Consider the following 20,139-nt stretch of genomic DNA (forward strand, 5'->3'; position numbering starts at 1 on the left):
TTTTTGCTGCACAATACCTAAACATGACTGCACACTTAGCAAGTGGATTAAGGCATGTAAGGATAGTATTCTTTTTGTGAATGTGGTATCTAGACAGAGTAGGCTGTGAATGAAATTGCATGGATGTTAAGGGTTGGGATTCAGGAGGACTAACAGCAGTGTGTAGGATAATATACCCTTTCCTAATCATCACATTCATCTGAAAAGTGTTAGATCTATATAACAAAAGCTGAGCACAAGCCAATGATTTGTCAAAACACTGCAAAGAAACCACAATATTTATGTGGAATATGCATTGAGACAGCTCCAGTATACTGTATTATCACACAAATTTTGCTGTGAACTGTATTTAAGATCATTGAAATGGACTTTTTACATCATTAACCCGCCCCCCAGCACTCCTTTTTCTTCAATACCACATAGCCATCCTCTAGTTATAAGTCCTCTGGTATTTTCCCCCTCCCCATTGCAGAAAGGCAGGCAATTCATGAAAAACCAAGCCTGAACAAAGCAGGTGGACTGGATGAATCATCAGAAAGGCTTCATTTATCCATTTTCTTCATCTTTGATTGTACACCTGTCTTGCGTCACCACAACAACTCTCATATCAGAAAGGTTCAGCGGCCCTTCTTTTTGTCCTCCTTTAATACCAATTCTCATTGGCTATTGGGTGACATAGACCTTACTCTCTCATGCACTGTATTTGTGCAGCAACTGTGGTATTGATCTGATGAACACCACAAACTCAGGTTCAAATAGATATAGATAATTCAGCAAAACAGGCCCATTCTGAAATTACTATTGCTATCAAGGGGAGATTAATTCCCTTCTGATAAACTCCTTTCAGCAACTCTCCTTTGATTCATTGATATCAGAGGACAAATTAGTGCAGTACATAGTCAAACACTATGATATTAAAATTGGACATTGTTCTGCCTCTGATATCTGAAAATAAAGTAGCAGATGGCTTTTTTATTAAATGACTTTCATGTCAGAGCAAAAAGCAGAACAATCCAAGACATCTTTTTCCTGGAAGTTGCTTACTTTTTTGGTTCGATATCAGGATCAAAATCTTTGATGTAAAAAGATATTACATTTTACAAGAAAAGGTCAAAACATTTAGTGCTGAGAAGAAGATAACAGACTTTACAACTTCATGTGTTTTGGCTCTGTAACTTTAGAAAGCAAAATAACATTATGCTGAAAGAGATGTGGTGAAGAAGCAAATGCTGACCAACTCATGCATGAGTTTTTCAAACTAGATTTGCCACACATATTTAACTTTAACAAAACTGCCATTTTATTCATAAAAGTTACTAACAAAAATAATTTTTATTTCCCAGTTAGCCTGGTTATCAGGGCTTAATCCTGAGCCATTGAAGATAATGGAAGTTATACCACTAATTTTAGCTGGGGCTAGATCAGGCCATAGGAGATTGTAAGACCAATGGACAGTATTCCAAGTCATTTGGTTTCTGTGTTGGGCCTGAACTTTCTCCCACTGAAATTAATGGGAATTTTACTATTTTTACCATTGACTTCAATGGCAGCTGCATGGAACTCAGTGTCTTCCTTGTTCAAATGATCTTTTCCTATGATATTGACAAGGTGTTGGTAACACTTCTTCCATCACTCTGTCACCACAGCTACTGGATTCTGATTTTAAATTACATTAGGAGGTTTGAAGGCCCTTACTCACCTTTAGAGACAAGTTCCTCTGCATAGGAACAGGTCATTCTGCAGCTGCCATTAGGTGTCCTCCTACTGTGGTGTCATGTTCACCCACGCATACCTATAATGTACACTGGAGGAGATTGTTAACTCAGGAATATGGCCTATTAGCATTGATGTGGACCCAGCAGCAAAATAAGGACAGACTCATGCATGGAATTAAGCAGCAGGCTGCAACTTTTTTAAAACTTTTGGCACAAGGGAGGGGCGCTGCCAGCGCACCACCTAGACTCTCTTATACCACGCATTTATTAGGTCCAGTGCAGATGTTACAGGGTTCCTTACCACATAATCCATAACTGGCGCTAGGGTTATAGGTTAGAACGTAAGGAGCCCTGTCACTGGCACCAGGGTTACAGGGTTCCTTGTCATATAACCTATAACACAGGATAGGCTCTCCTCGACCTCCCCTGCAGGACTCAGCTCTCTCTTATTAGTGTTTTTCAGTTCACCTCATACAAGCACCATAGTGCAATCTCTTTATCGTGAAAGTGCCACTTACAAATGTAGATTTTTTTTGTTACATAACTGCACTCAAAAACAAAACAATGTAAAACTTTAGAGCCTACAAGTCCATTCAGTCCTACTTCTTGTTCAGCCAATAGCTAAGACAAACAAGTTTGTCTCCATTTATGGGAGATAATGCTGCCTGCTTCTGATTTACAGTGTCACCTGAAAGTGAGAACAGGTGTTCGCTTTTGTAGCCAGCCTTGCAAGGTATTTATGTGCCAGATATGCTAAACATTCGTATATCCCTTCATGCTTCAGCCACCATGATCGGAACGAGGTGCGAAGAATGCTTTCAGAACTCTTAAACGAGGAACACTCCGCTGGGGAAACTACAGAACCTGAACCATCAAAAAAGAAAATCAACCTTCTTCTGGTGGCATCTGATTTGATCATGAAAATGAACATGCATTGATCTGCGCTGCATTGGATCATTACTGAGCACAACCCATCATCAGCATGGACGCATGTCCTCTGGAATAGTGGTTGAAGCACAAAAGGATATATGAATCTTTAGCACATCTGACACGTAAATATCTTGCAATACCGCCTACAACAGTGCCATGTGAATGCCTGTTCTCACTTTCAGGTGACATTGTAAACAAGAAGCGGGCAGCATTATCTCCTGAAAATGTAAACAAACTTGTTTGTGTGAGCGATTGGCTGAAGTAAGACTGAGTGGACTTGTAGGCTCTAAAGTTTGACATTGTTCTATTTTTGAATGCAGGTTTTTTGGTACATAATTCTACATTTGTAAGTTCAAATTTCATGATAAAGAGATTGTACCACAGTACTTGCATTAAGTGAATTGAAAAATACTATTTCTTTTATTTTTACAGTGCAAATATTTATAATTAAAAAATATAAAGTGAGCACTGTACACTTTGTATTCTGTGTTGTAACTGAAATCAGTATATTTAAAAATGTGGAAAACATCCAAAAATATTTATATAACTATAACAATTTATATAATTATAACAATTCTATTATTGTTTAACAGTGCGATTAATCATGCAATTAATTTTTCTAATCACGGTATTAATTTTTCCAGTTGCGCAATTAATTTTTTTAATCGCGCTATTAATAGTGATTAATTTTTTTAATCGCTTGACAGCCCTAGCTGGACCTAATCTCCATATCCAATTTGAGGAATCTTTAAAATTGTGCTAGGATGCAACTAGGGGACAAATTCTGAAGTCTATACTCAATTTATAATCAGGCTTTACTAAGTTGAGTTTCAGTGCATGTTTTACCTCATGAAGGACTGAAAAATAAACTGAGTTAAGAACCTCAAGATCAGGGCCAAACTTTGGAAACAAATAGTGATTATATTATACAAACTCAGTGGAGTTAATTCATTGAAGAATGTGGTTAGAATTAGTGTGTGTGGACATGGGAAGGTAACAGAGGAGGTAGAAATATCTATATCTATATAATCTATATTGACCTGAAACAGACTAGTCAGAGTATAGAACTAAAAACAGATTCATACAAATTGACTGCTTGGAAAACAATAACACCTGAGTACAGAAATCACAAGACTATTGCCAAGTGCATTAGCATGCTGCAATAAAAGCCCTCTGAACAGGACACTCTTTCCCACAAGTTGGATTTTGCATCACTGAGTGCCAGGTTAGTGATTTGTTCCACATTAATCACAGCAGCCTGTTAGTCCTGTGTCTTAATATTCAGGGCTAGCAACTAGAATCCCTCCTTACACTTTCCACTTAATTTTTATGTATTTCTTTAATTTTTAGATAATAGGTCCAATCAGGCTCCCCTGTTGCACTTACCTAACACAAATAAGCCAGATATAACAGGCTATTTAAACCTTCTATGGAGTGGACTATTGCTTGGAAAGGCTTTGTTATTATTTTATCTATACCTTGTATACCATTCTCTGCTAAGAGAGGAAGTTTTATTTGCCCTTTCTAGCATGCTGAGCTCAATATGACTTTGTAATTTTTAATACACACACTTGATGTGGAGCAGATGTGAACAATTACAGACTTGTTTAGAAGACTTAAAAAATTACAAGTTACTTAGTAACATTCTCAGAAATGTATTACACTAAGGAAGTCCTAGAGGCCCAGGTTGAAACTGTAATGTCACCAGGTTTTTGTGAGTTTAGTCTCTTGTGGAAGTTATTTGGTTGATAGATTCATATCACTTTTGCCATATCTATTCCAATGATATCCAAGCCATAATAAAAATATATATGTAGAGATTAGAAAATACAGGATAAATCTTTACATTAGTTGCTTTATCCCCTTACCTTAGAATATCACATATTCCATTTGAAAATACATAATTGTACCAATTATGTTCCATACAGTGAAAGCTTCTTCTCACAAGATAAAAACTGATTTGCGGAGTTCTATCAGCAACTGCTCCATCATCAGGCTAATCAGAACTATTGACCAGTTGAATTGTGGTGATAGAAGTCATACTGTATCTTAATGGCAACAGTACAAGTCTTGGCTATTCAAACAACAATCAGATATTTTGTTTTGTAAACAAAAAATAAGTGTGTTGCTAAGCTTGTAAACAAAGACTTGGGAGAAGAGTAGAGGGTTTCAAAGCACACAGCAGTAAACCTTAGTGTTTATTTTCTGAAAAGCTGCAGTACTCAGGTCCCTTTCAGCTGCTAAAAGATTGAAGAATGACTTGGAACAAAACAATAACGTCAGAAGGACTAGGAAGTACACACTAGGCAGTCATAAGAACATCATTTGACTTGTACTGGCAATTGATTTCAATGGAATTGCAACTACCTGTCAAGGTCAAGAGTGTTTTCTTCACAGTATGAACCTCTGTGCCAAGCATAACTATGCAATGATCATTTGTTTTGTAATAATATGTCCAAATAGCAGACTAAATCTGATCATGGAGATACAGTACTTAAAGTTTTGTCCATTTTTAAAATAATTTTCTTAATGTCCTAGATAATATTGTTACTGTCACAGAATAGTTTTACTGAACACTCTCCCCAGAAGAATTCAGTAGTACCAATACAGATTTCAACTTTAGTCTTTGCTTTGCAATATTTAATTTAAAATTATTCCACTAAATAATAAAGCCAACTTTATCAGACACCTGATTAATTTATTTTCCAAATTGTTTGGTTCAGTTCCTGAACCAAAAAAACCCAAACGATTATTTGCTCAGCTGTAATGCTGAGTGACTCCTACAAGGGATTTAATCTCCTGTTGGAGTAGAGTGCACCCAGCTTATTTTGGTCTTGTATATTTATTAATAGCTCCAAGTATGACTATTATTTTTTATTTCTACCATATGATATGTGTGCAGTGCTCTACAGACAAATGGAAGACACATCTCTGCCTTGAGATGCTGACAATCTAGGGGCCCGACTCTGAGCGGTGATGGAGACTCTCCACCCCTGTCTAATGTACTCATTTGTAAGCACATAACTCATTTTAATCCCCGAGTTACATGTGTTCCGCACAGATTTGGTGTCCCTCTCACTTTTATTACTGAAAATTATTTACATCATAAATAAAAAATTGTGTAACAGATTACAGGAAGGAAGAGAGGAAGGAATCCCACATAATTTTACATTTCCTACAGGAATAATATTTTTGTGTCACTCATTTTGGTTCTTTGGTAGCTTAGGTAGCATTGCACCTACAATTTAAAGGCCCTAGATTAGACATAGCACAAAAATGAGTGACAAAGGGAGGTACTAAACTAAAACTCACAAGTTGTCGTGCCTCAAATCCAGGTCCCACTGAAGTCATAGGCAATACTCTCATTGGCTTCAATGGGTTAAGGATTTGGCCCGAATGGCAAACATGCTTTGTTAGACATACAATTCAAAAATAAAAAGAAACTATGCTTAACATGTAGTAGTTGACAATAATTAATCATTAATGTAACCCTTCTGCCACGTGGAGCCAGCAACAACCAGGGCGGTGTTCAATATCTAGGCATTCCTTTCCATCAATACAACACAGAACCGGCTTGAGCCTCCACCCAGTAACCTGGGGAAATTACACCACCCCTGGAACCTCTGAGAGGCAATACTTCTCCACTCGCAAGCACAGAGTCCAAGTGTAGAAAATAAACTTTTAATAGAAGGAGGGAAGTAACTCAGAGTTAATTTGGGAAAACACCACAAACAGGGTTCATAAACATACACCATGAGTAAAAGATCACACCCAAGTAGCTTGGGCAGTGCCCTTTTCCCCTCAGGTTCTTAAGTCCAGGAACCCAAAAGTCCCTTTCACATGCCTGACCCTTCTCTGCTCCCCATTCACAGTTGCTGTCGTTGGTCAGTGCAGACCCAGAGTTCAGAGGTGCATCTGCAGAGTTCACCTCCCAATCTGGGTGGGGGGGGTAAAGAGGCATCTTACTTGCTCCTCTGGCTGCTCACCAGCCACCTGCTCATTGCTCTTGCTGGGCCCCTCCACCAGCCACCCTGCTGGCCGCTCGTCGCGCCTCTCCTCAGCCACCCTGCTGGCCGCTCATTCACCAGCTGACTGTCAGTCACCTTCTGCCTCTTTGCTGTGACCTCTGTACATCAGTCTCTCAGTGATTTTCAGCTCTTTTGCAGGTTGGGCAGAAACACTGCCCCATCTCGAGTAATTTCAGCTCTCAGTGATTTTAGTTCTTAGCAGGAAGGGCAGAAACACAGTCCTACCACAACTGGTTTTAGCTCTGATTGAGCGATTAAAATAACAAGAGACTCCCAATTAAGCCTATTTATCTCTATTCTTTGAACAGTCAGGAAGAACAGGTAGGTTAAGCCAGTCTAGAGAGGAGAGGGGAGGGGATGGGGTGTGCAGCCTTCTGACCAAGACACCAGGACTCCTGTCCCCACTCATGTTACTTTCACGGGGCTCTAACATTTGAGCCCCTGCTTAATGAGGTTCTTTCAACTGAGGGTGCCCCCGCTCATTTGGGACCAGTTAAGCAAAGACCTGCTTTCCTGTGTTCTTACAATAATTACAACATTGGTAACCATATTTCACTACCCCTGCATTCAGTACTAAGATAATTTGTACCCAACACCAGCCAAAGTCGATCCTTTGACACAGCTGTAAATGATGAATATGTAAACAGAGCAGGAGCAAACTGTATTTACATAAACACACCCACAGTCTCTTCCCCTCCCAGCTAGCTGTCAGGGGAACGCAATGGCTTCTACTTGAGGAGTTACAGGAAAGCCTACTTACAATGGAAAAGCATGGGAAAGGAAAATAACGGACCATATGGCTGCAAGGCTCCCCATTCAGTTAAAAAAAAAAAAAAAGTCCTTCATGTTGAGAAAACAAAACATGACATCAGAAGAAACTGATTAATAGTGGCTCATTTCTAATTAAATGTACATCATCTATAATTTTGACAAGTTTTTAAACTATATCTTGTTATTTAAAAAAAATCCTGTTGGGAGTCTAAGCGCTGAAACGGATTTGCAGAAAAATATATCACAGTCATGTTGGTAATTATATTTTTTTCACATTTGTACATGAAACTATTTTTAATATGCTGTTTCTCGAATACTGTTAAACTGTTTTAACCAATAAAACTTTTGACCTCTGATCCAAATATGTGTCAGTCTTGCTGAACAGCAATACATGACTGACAATGCAACACTACTGACACAATTAGTTGTGTCACAGCACATTGTAATTGACATGTCAGCAAGAAACTGTAAAAAACTTTGTAAAAAATTCTTTTAAACTTTTTTTGTAGTTTCTTCCATCTAAAGTAACCTAATAATAATGTGGTAACCTTACAGTTATAGAAATGCATAGTGATTATGTACTGAAAACTGACATAAGCAATATTACATCATCCAGTATACTGGGTTTCATACAACTGTTTCATTACCTGCAAGCTTCCTAGTAATGAGTATGCTATTTAAGTGGGGTTTTTTAATTTTCATGTTTCTTGTGTGGTAATTCTCCAATAAATTTCTCTGACTTCCAGCATAAATAAATTTCATTATTCCTCATTATTAAAAGAAACAAATACATTCGCCTTCACTGAAAGGATGTCATATAATTAGACGGCCTTCCTACATAAAATCATGAATGAAAAAGGGCCTGACAGCTTGCAGGAAAATAGTTAATCAGACATTAGGACATTAAATACAGTTAGTCAAGACACTAGACATTATTGTACTACCAAATGCTCTCACAAACAGTCTTTTACAATATGAGAGATCAAAACAGACTTTAGTTTTACTACACCATTAGACAAGTCCAAGCTTTCCAACAATTTATCACTGATTTCTTCATTTGGTTGTTTTAAACATGCTTTTAAAACATACTTGATAAGTAGTAAAAATTGTATACAATGCAAATGACATTTCAGATAAGTTTTATTGACTTAATGCTCTGGTAATAAAATTATAACAATCAGTATTATTTTGATTTATTGCAAATTTTACTTTCATTTTTAATGGACTTTGTGTAAGACAGAGTTGAATGTAATGCTGCTGCCACCTGAAGGTCACTATTGAAAAGTGTGATGGTTCATTTTTGTCTACTTATATCTTATGAATGGTGGCAAGATTAAGTAACTAAGGAGGAAAGCACATTGTGTGCAACATGGCATTATGTTGACACACCGTGGTTGTTCCATGATATTATTTGCAACTTGTGGTACAGATTCCACATGCACTTTTTGATGAAAGTGACATTATTGTGTGTGCATGTGTCAGTGCTCCAATCATTTCGGAAAGCTATTCCAGCATTTTCTTTGGGAGTTAAATGGCGTTCTGGCATTTCTGACCATTTTAACGTAAACTAATGCTAAAAATACTGGGATTTTTATAAGAGCCTTTTTTTTTCAAAAATCCTGTATCATGCAACAGACATCGATCAGCAGATGACATGAAATCATGGAAACAGTTACCTGAAGGGACAGCATAGGCAGCAAACCATAATATGTGGGATATATTTTCATAGACTATGAAGAATATGGTATATATAGCATCTTTCAGGTGTGCAATAAAAAAGTATGTTGTTGTTATAAGATATTCTTGTCAAAACTGTGTGTTCCAGCACTTCTTTTTTAGAATTCAAGCACAGGTATGCGTGTGCATATCCATGCAAGGCTTAAGAGAGGGTGAATCTCTGGGGAGGGGAAAGAAATATTAATATTTAGAATAGGAAGCACCCTGCCTGCCCATGCAAAAAAATAAGTGCACAATCAGCTTCTGGAATTTACACACAATTAGGCAAATCTTGGGGTCCTTACTTACATTTTATCCAGGCAAACTTACATGGAAAGCAACAAGAATTTACCTCAGTAGAGATGGAGTAAAACCTGAGTAAGGACCTAAGGATTTGGTCCAATACTTTTCCAGTTATTTTCTTCAGAAATGGAATATGTTGTTGAATGTATACTACTGATTGTATATATTGCTTATTAAAGGGGCAGTAGAGATTTCAAAAGGAACATAGTCCCCAATGTACATTGATTTACGGTAGAGTTCTATAAGTTCTCACATTCTGATTTGGTGATAAAGTTAAAGAATATTTTTATAAATAGAATTGGGATGACTGATTTATTTGGTGCTATGAAAGATTTTAGGAATATATGTTATTGTCTGTCTGCATATGCGTATGTAGACCTTCCAACTGTAAATATAGGGGCACAACAGCCAAGCCATAGTTAAGGTTGCATCTTGTCAACTATGCTGTGCAGGAACTAACATATGTAGTTGTTTTGTAATGAATAATGTAGTATATAATAGTGTTAGATTATATTGGAAATGGATTTCTTGAATAAAAAGTGAGATTTCTCATTTCCTAGTGATTTGTTATTTTGGTCTTTACATATACTTTTTGCAAATTTTAGAGGAGGAAGTTATGGTGGAGTGGGTTGTATAAATCTGATGGGATGACAGTAATTGCTAAAGGATTATGTGGCAATAAGGAATTAGATCGATATCATAACTGTATATTTCTAGACTTTTAAAATGTTGGATATATTTAAAAGGTATAGAATTTTGGTATAGAAAATATAATATTGTGGGGATAGCTGTATTCCACTGAAACTCACTTTCATCCTTAACTCTTAATCATACCTAAAGATCTGGCCCCTTGCCCTTCAAATTACTTTTTGAACTTTTCCAAACATACCAGAAAAATTCTACCCTGGAATGAGATTCGGCATGTACAATTTCAGAGTAAATGGTTTGTCTGGGGGGAATGTTGGGGTAGGGATGTTGAAATCATTGATTATAATGGGAAGCTAACTTCAGCCTTAACTATGAACCCGCTACTGCTACTTCGTAAAATATAGAGAGGATACATAATCATGCCATGTAGTATAAAATGGTGTAACAGTTTTATTGGCATGAGTGTGGGACAGATGCATTATGCAAATTAATCCAAATGAGTATCAGCAAAACCTTGATACTACACCACACAGCATGTATTCTGATTATGCCTCATGTTCTAGAAAAATGTTTTAAATTATTTTCACTGAGACAATTTTTCATAGCCTCCCTCTGCAAACCAGTGTTCTATTAGTTACCATGGGCCAAATTCTTTGATGCACAGAGCAAAGGATAGAGGAGCCATCAGATAGTCCATTACAGCTCCTTGATTTTCCGCCAGGCCCAGGCCCAGACCCTTTGCAGATCTGAGATGCCTGTAGGCTGTTCTAACCTGTGCCAAGGCAAAGGTTCTCAAGTCAGGTAGGATAGGGCCAGATTCTTCTCTCTTTATGCTGGAAATGGAGGGTGTGGAGCAGGACAGAGAGTCTTGCCTTACGAGCCCACCTATACAGTGCTCAGAGACAGCCATCAAATCCTCTAAATATTACCTATAGTACTAATGCCAATGGGGGACTTGGCATATCGGAAGAAGAGACTATCAGAGCTCTTCTCTGCAGATCTTAGAGGAGAATAAAATGCATAAAATACTCTACATGAATCCTGAACTTAAATTCACATAGCAAAAATATTTGCCCTGGGAGAAAATTTCCCAGAAACACAAGCTATTGAAAACTTACTATAAAAGAAGGATTCTTGAAGCTGTTGTTATTCTGAAGAAACTGCAAACAAATACTGAACACTTGTGGTGCGCGCGCGCACACACACGCGCATGTACAAAGGGCCGAATTCAGAGACCAGGCTAAGAAAGCTTATGTCTAGAGGTACTCCAGATTATTATAATTTACATCTCCTGTCTCTCTCAACATGTACATTACATCAGTTTAGGATCAATAAGAACTACTTACACTCCTTTCATCTCACATCCACTTACCTACAAGTAACTCATACATACACATCTATTTATATAACACTTCTGATTTTTGCATCCGTTTATCTAACAATGTCTATATGAGCTTAAGGTGGTGTTTACCATTATGATTTGCTAGCATTGTACATCCCCTTTGTACTCATTGTGCCACATTCGGTGGAGCTATGCCATTTACATTAGCTGAGTATCTGGTTCAGTTTGCACAGAAGTAAATGGCTACACAAATAATACTGATTTGTCACAGTTAATTACTGCACCTGTTAGCATTACAGAAGATTCATAAACTTTGACTCAGCACTTAAAAACATTTACAAGAAGTCTTCAAGCAGACAGTTAAGGCTAAACTTGTCTTAAAGTGGTCAAAAGTCTTCATTCCTGGAATATAGACTCTGGCCATCAGGAAACCATCCAGTTTAGTCAACTACCTTACATTCAGTTCAGTGACACAGGCATGGCAATCACTGAGCGTGGTAACTAATTGGAGATTCATTGATATATATGTCTGAAAAGTGGACTCATTAACTGCAATCACTAGAAGAGACATTTGGGTCATCTGGAATGCTAGAATGCCTTCACAACTTGAAATCCTGTTTTCTCTTAGCCATCCCTTTATTTTCAGCTTCCATTCTCGCTTCATGCATATTACTGCATACATCTCACTGCTTGCCCATGTCCATTTAGAGCTAGCTGTAATTAAAATGCTGTTTAACCAAATCCTGCGGTACTTATTCAACTTTAATTGAGTCCTTATTCAGACAAACTGTCACTGAAGTCAATGCACAAGAATTACACTAGTCAATGGGAATTTACCTGAGGAAAACTGAAAAAGCACCTCAAGATTTGGCCCAATGAGAATAGTTGAGACGATTCAGTACGTCAACTGCACCTTCAGAGAAACACAGTATTTTCATCAATGGAAGAGTGTTTCATTTGTGAAATGGACTCTAGGACTGTTTGACCCCACACAGAGGAGTCACAGTTAACTATGTATACAAGGAAATCTTTGATGACTAATGCCTAGCTCTGACCTTAGTGGATGCCTATCCTAGTGGAATCTTTGACAGCAGGAGTTTGTCTCCTCAGCCATTTTCAATGAAGAACAAAGTACCTATTGAGATCTTCTAGAATATCAACATATGCAAGTTAAAGTTAACCTTTTGGCCCCAATGTATGATATTCTGAAGACTAAATATTTGACAGTACCCAATGGTTATCCTGGGATGGACCCAGCTGTGGAAGATACATTATCACATCTCGACCAGAATCTTATTTCTTGCAGCAGATAGTTTGTGCACTAAATATAAGATGATCCAATGTACTGAGGCCCAGAAGTATGTGTAATTTTTATTTGACTACAAGGAACTATTTTAGATTACCATCATAGCCATCCTGAGCAGGAAACTGACCTCAGTCTTGTGTATTCTGACCCGGTGGTTTTCAACCTTTTTTCATTTGTGGACCCCTAAAACATTTTGAATGGAGGAAACCTTTGGAAACCTTAGACATAGTATGCAGACTCACAGACCACAGGTTGAAAACTGTTCTGGCCTATACTTATTATAGATATTGTGACAGGGTCGGGCCAGATAGCTATAGGAGAGTAATAGAAGGCAGATATATTAGCCCCAGGCTAAGTAGGTCCCTTTTCCCTGGGTAAGATAACAGGGAAGGTGCCAGAACAATCAGGAACCTTCTGGAGACCATTAAGACAGGCTGATTAGAACACCTACAGCCAATCAAGAAGCTGCTAGAATCAATTAAGGCAGGCTAATCAGGGCACCTGGGTTTTAAACAGGCACTCACTTCAGTTTGTGGCGTGTGTGTGAGGAGCTGGGAGGAAGAGGCACTAGGAGCTGAGAGTGAGAATGCGGACTGTTGGAGGACTGAGGTGTACAAGCATTATCAGACACCAGGAGGAAGATCCTGTGGTGAGGATAAAGAAGGTGTTGGGAGGAGGCCATGAGGCAGTAGCCCAGGGAGTTGTAGCTGTCACACAGCTGTTCCAGGAGGCACTCTAGACAGCTGCATTCCACAGGGCCCTGGGCCGGAACCCGGAGTAAAGGGCGGGCCCGGGATCCCACCAAATCCTCCCAACTCCTGATCAGACACAGGAGGAGTCGACTTGGACTGTGGGTTCAGAAAAACGGCCAAGCTGAGGGCTGCCGTGAAGCTCCAAGGCGAGCAAATCCGCCAATAAGCGCAAGACCCACCAAAGTAGAGCAGGAACTTTGTCACAATATCAACAAGTAATTTTAAATCATGTCTAGTGTGCCAAATTTCAATGTTCTGCAAATGCAAACCATCAGGATTCAGGAATTATTTTAGGACATAAAATGCAATAGAGTTCTCCCTTGCAACAGAAATTAACATATTTTAGTCTGTGTTGATTGATTTACCACAGGAAGGGAGTTAATTGAAACGATACAAATAGTGAGCAACAAAATTAGTAACAGGAATATCAGACAGATATAGAAATCCAGGGCTTCTAACTCTTTTTAGGGGATCCCGTTTTGTATGTGAAATATTCAGATAAATAACTCAGAAGCTTGGCTGTGATCCCAGACTTACCACAGCTTATCATTCCAAACGAATTCTCGTGTACGTGTAAAACACACATTGAAGGCAGCCATTAGGGCATGCGTCAATGGCAAACATAACAACTGGGATCAGTCTGCACCAGATATAACATTTGCATTACACACAGCTAATTCCTCTTGAGAACGCTGAGGACACTTCTGAATTTCCACTGAATGAAAATAAAAAGAGAGAGAAAAAAACCCTTAGTGGTAGTTTTATATCATTGCTGTATACTTCTTTGTCCATATCACTCCTTGTATTTTATAGGAACTAGTAGTGGGTCCCATTCCACATCCTTTCAGTGGGACTATTTTCTGAAGTATGGACGGACTATTCAAAGTAAAAGCTGAAAATCTGTGCCCAATATCTGCAATTGTGCAAACTAATATAATGATAAAGGCATTATGAGTACTCCAATATGCTACATCATGCATGAGTTCCTATACACTGCCCATGCTATGCTATGTATTGTCCCACAATATGTTGGTCCTGCTCTCTGTGGAGATATCCCTACACCAAGTCAGCAGTAAAGATTTCCCTGTCATGCCTTTTAATTCTTTCTTCTGCAAGACAATTCTGTTCCCCCAACATGCATGTGTGCACACAAACACACACACAGCCCTAGCTACCTTTGAATTAAACTAACTCAAAAGTAAGGAAACTGTGGATTCTATTGGCTAGGGTGAAATCCCAGCTCCACTTAAGTCAATGGCAAAATTCCTGCTGACTTCAGTGGGGTGAAGATTTCACCCCAGTTTCTTAGGTATCAGCTAGCTTTTTTGCCACTTAGGTGTTCCAAATTATAGCTGTGACTGGTCAACTGAGAACTCCCCCTGTGAGAGGAGCTTTCATTTGGTCTCGAGCCAGCAGAATTAGCTCTTATGCCAACGTCCACCCCTGAAGGGGGAGTGTCAGAGTTGTGGACAGGGTAGGGTATAGTCCAATGACCCTCAGATCCATTGCTCTAACTCACTCTGGGGCTGCGACTGGGGTTAGGGCCAGCAGTGACACAGACCAGCCCACAGAATCAGAGAGCTGTAACCCCCTTCTCCTGCATTCAGCAGATATCACATGCAGGATAGGGTCTACACCTAATGCTTTTGAGTCCACTTTCTGTTTCCCACATTCAAAGTATGAATTATACAGGAAATTCTGGTTTGGTTTGAAACAAACTGTGAGATAAGAAGCAGCACTCAAAGTCACAATAGTTCCATCTAAAAGCATCTCAAAAGCTCTCTTGCTCTACCCACAGCAGAACTAGAAATATATAATCTTCTACCATGCAATCTTCTACCATTTTGTTTTTTATACTTATAGAAATATGGACTTAAAAGCAGAAACGTTACTTATCTCCTGGAGAACTACACCTAGTTCTCGCTTTCCTCTTACTTCTCTACCTTTCCTCCAAACCCGTTCCTGTTCTGTACTCTGGCTCAGATACACCTAGTCTCTTCTGCTCTACAGCCACTTCATGCAGATCTCCCATTTATAATAAGGGATCAGGTTCTTCAGGCTTCTGACGGACCTTTGATAATTCTGATACTTAGGCCAGGTGTACACTAGAAACTTTTGCAGGTATAGCAATGTCAGTTAGTGGGATGATTTTTTGTGACATTTTATACTAGCAAAAATCCTCATGTAGCTGTAGTTCTACTACCATAAAAGTTCTTTTGCTGACATATCTTATTTTCCTCAAGGAACCAGCATGAGCTATATCAGTAAAAGCATTTCTTTTTTTTTTGCCAGCTTGGGTTTAACCTCCTAGCTGTAGCAGGCCTGAGTGGCTTGACTTGCATTCTAGGCCAGCATTTCTCAAATGCGGCCACCAGGGGCTTTTGTTGCGGCCACAGCTGCCTGGGCTGTGATGGTGGGGGCGGGAGCCTTCAGTAGTAGTTGGGCCCTGTCCCCCTCTGGAGACACAAAAGTCAGCGGAGCAGGCAGCCAGTGAGTTCCTCACCTTCCTGGGGTCGGTGAGGACGGGGTTCAGCCCTTGGGTGGTGGGCGGCAGGCTCTAGCCATGGGGCTTAAGGCTCTGTTGCCTGGCTGCACGGTGGAAGGCTCTGGCCCCAATCTCACCGCCCCCCCATCACCCTGGCCCTCGCTGCCTCCCCCAGTGCCCCATTGCCTCTCTACCCACCTCCCCATCCAGGGCTTAATTTGTACCCAGGTTTGCTGGGACTGAGTAAGTCTGCTGTGAAAAGTGATATTTGTATATATATTAATTTCACTTTTCACAACAGACTTACTCTCTAGCAAGTCTTTTAAAAAATCAACTAAAAAAAGCAAAAGAAACAACAAGAAAAAAAGACAAGAACGTGGAAAGCCCCTGATTTGTGTTTCTATTCTGTTTAGGTCCAGTAAAGAATAGAGACAACCGTACATTATTTTTATTATTGAGTCTGCCAAAAAAAATCCTACATAAATAAATGACAATGATTTGGGCACGTATATGTGCAGATTTACTTGTTTTTCCTAAAATTAATTCAGTATTTTAGGAAAAATTGTGAGAGCAGCCATCAGCAAGAGTTAGTGGCTACCTGCTGCGGCCACCAAAAAGTTTGTTCTGAGAACCCCTGTTCTAGGCAGTTTGGCAGAAAGCTGTTTCCTTCTACAAATCCCATAGTGTTCTCAGTTCACTTGCTCTGGTTTCTCTCCTTTTGTTTCCAGTCAGACAATAATTAAAGAAGTAACTTCTCTCTGACTCCTATTCAGTTTCCAACTTTCACTGCTTCACCTGTAATCTCAGCGCAGGTGCTTTTTCATGTCACACCGTCTCTTTCAAATTCAGCCTCCTAACCATTGCCTAACAGATTAACTGAAAACACACCACTAGTTTTAACATTTTGAGTCCCCAACAGTTTAAGGCTTAACTTTTCTTTTCTCAATCCTACTGGATTTTCTCTCTCTTCTTAGAAGTACAATAAATTACACTCCTCAAGTTCTCTTCCTCATGGCCGTGAAATGCTAAAATACTAAGGACAAAGATTGGGGAAGCAATGAGCCCTTCCCTATATTTGAAACAGCTACGTGGCAAAAACACTAGCTCATAGCTAAGAAACTGAGGTGAAATCTTTGCCCCACTGAAGTCAGCGGGATTTTTGCTATTGACTTCAGTGGAGCTAGGATTTTACCCCGGCCAATAGAATCCACAGTTTTCTCACTTTTGCATTAGCCCTTCCTTAACTTTTACTCAAAAGAGTTTCTTATCAGACTCTCTTCTTTTTGGTCTCACTGGAAAGTCAGCACTTTAAAGACAATACTGTATGTTATTACTGAATGGCAAATGAATGGAATCTAGCAAAACAGCTGATAATCTCAGAAGTTTGAGATGGAGTTATAAATGTGAGTAAAGAAACTGAAGGGAAAGAAAAAACAGACTATATTTTATGTAAATATCAATTCCAAAGTATGTGACTTGTGGTCAGATAATATATGATACAAGAGAAGAAAAGCAAGAATGTAAGTACTGGGACACATTTTCTAAAGGCCCCTCTAATATTGTGACTGCATGTTTTGTTAATAAAATTGTTTGAATGCGCAAAAAATGTATTTGTACAAAAATCAGAGGAGGTCCTGAACCACAATGTTTAAATTTGGATCTGCATTTGAATCTGGGATTTTGGTTCAGGCCTATCTCCAGTACAAATGCAAGGTTTGTACATGCAACAATTATACCTACCAAGTGGTACTGTGGACGTGATTTTAGAACCCAGAATAAAGTCATATGAAAATCTGATCCATTGTGTTTTAATAACAGATAGAACAAACATGAGAAAAGTCACAGAAAAGGGGAAACAATTTTTTTTTGGGCGGAGGGAGCCTAATAATTTGTTAATGTCGGGGCGGGGGGAAACTGTGTACAGCAGTCACAGAGATTCATTGTTTTGCAATTTTAAAAATAAGAACATCATTAAATGCCAGAAGAAGCCAGAAGTAAGGGAAAACAAAACAGAAAAAAAAAAGGTAAAATGCCATGGTTATTCTAAGTTATAACTTTCAGCACATATCAGATTTACAGTTTTTTAGTGAATACTGTAATTTTGATTTAGTCAACGTATTAGTGCTTATGTTTTCCAAAAATGGGAGATACATATCTAATATTAAATTAATAGAAATCAGCCCCTAGATGTCATTGTTGCAGCTGAAATATCACTACTTTGGGATTAGAAAAGCTGAATATTAAGAAATGTCTGTGTAAATCTGAATAATCCATTTAAATAATGTAAATTCAATTCAATTCAATTTTAATGTCTCAATATCCAAGCCCAAAGGCCTCCAGGTGCCTTAACAAAATGTAACTAATACTTAGGAATATAAAATAGAAATATAAGGAATACTGTGCTGGATCAGACCAGTCTATCTAGTCCAGGATGTGCCAGTACCAAATGCCACAAGGGAAACCTCAAGTGAATTCAAAGTGGCAGCATATGGCCATAAAGAATGGTAGGAGGGAAAACAGCACAATAAAGATAATGGACTTCAAGAAGGCAGACTTTAGCAAACTCAGGGAGTTGCAGGTAAGATCTCATTGGAAGCAAGTCTAAGGGAAAGAAAAGTTCAAAAGAGTTCTCAGTTTTTCAAAGGGGGCATTATTAAGGCCACAAGAGCAAACTATCCCACTGCGTAGAAAAGATAGAAAGTATAGCAAGAGACCACCCTGACTTAACCAGGAGATCTTCTATGATCTGAAACTCAAAAAAGAGCCCTACAAAAAGTGGAAGCTAGGTCAAATTACAAAGGATGAATATGAACAAATAACACAAGTATGTAGGGACAAAATTAGAATGGCCAAGGCACAAAATGAGATTAAACTAGCTAGAGACATAAAGGGTAACAAGAAAACATTCTACTAATACATTAGAAGCAAGGGGAAGACCAAGGACAGGGTAGGCCCGTTACTCAATGGGGAGGTGGGAGAAGAATGACAGAAAATGTGGAAATTGTAGAAGTGCTAAATACTTTTTTGTTTCAGTTTTCACCAAAAAGTTTAGTAGCAATTGTACACCTAACTTAATGAATGCCACTGAAAATGAGGTAGGATAAGAGGCTAAAATAGGGAAAGAACAAGTTACAAATTACTTAGACAAGTTAGATGTCTTAAGGTCACCAGAAAATACATCCTAGAATACTCAAGGAGCTGACTGAGGAGATATGTGAGCCATTAGTGATTATCTTTGAAAAGTCATGGAAGACAAGAGAGATTCCAAAGAACTGGAGAAGGGCAAATATAGTGCCAATCTATAAAAAGGGGAATAAGAACAACCTGGGTAATTACTGATCAATCAGCTTTTTTCAGTACCGGGAAAGATAATGGAGCAAATAATAAGCCATCAATTTGCAAATACCTAGAAGATAAGAAGGTGATAAGTAACAGTTAGCATGGATTTTTCAAGAACAATTCATGTCAAAACAACCCAATAGCTTTCTTTGAATGGGTAACAAGCCTTGTGGAAGGTTGGAAGCAGTAGATGTGCTATATCTTGATTTTAGTAAGGCTTTTGATAGTAAGGCCTTCTCATAAACAAGCTAGGGAAATACAACCTAGATGGAGCTACTGTAAGGTGGGTGCATAACTGATTGGAAAACCGTTCCCAGAGAGTAGTTATCAGTGGTTCACAGTGAAGTTGGAAGGGCATATCAAGTGGGGTCCCACAGGGATCAGTTATGGGTCTGTTTTTTTCAATATCTTCATCAATTATTTTGATAATGGCACAGAGAGTCACTTATAAAGTTTGCAGACAATACAAAGCTAGAAAGGGTTGCAAGTGCTTTGAAGGATAGGATTAAAATTCAAAAAGATCTGGACAAACTGGAGAAATGGTGTGAACTAAATAGGATGAAATTCAATAATGACAAATGCAAAGTATTCCACTTAGAAAAGAACAATCTGTTGCACACATACAAAATGGGAAATGACTGCCTAGGAAGGAGTACTGTGGAAAGGGATCAGAGGGTCATAGTAGATCACAAATACATCCCTCAGCCTGTGCCGCTTCCCGCAGCCCCCATTGGCCTGGGACGGCAAACCACAGCCAGCGGGAGCTGCGATCGGCTGAACCTGCGGACGCAACAAGTAAACAAA

General features: G+C 38.8%; 1 long non-coding RNA gene across 1 annotated transcript in view; it reads right to left on the reverse strand.

The window, feature by feature from the left end:
- Nucleotides 1-20,139, reverse strand: part of LOC140896275 (uncharacterized) — a 160,470-nt gene that overhangs the window by 135,184 nt on the left and 5,147 nt on the right. The gene's annotated exons all lie outside the window — the stretch shown is intronic.

The sequence above is a fragment of the Lepidochelys kempii genome, chromosome 12, assembly GCF_965140285.1.
Source record: "Lepidochelys kempii isolate rLepKem1 chromosome 12, rLepKem1.hap1, whole genome shotgun sequence".
Lineage (NCBI taxonomy): Eukaryota > Metazoa > Chordata > Testudines > Cheloniidae > Lepidochelys > Lepidochelys kempii.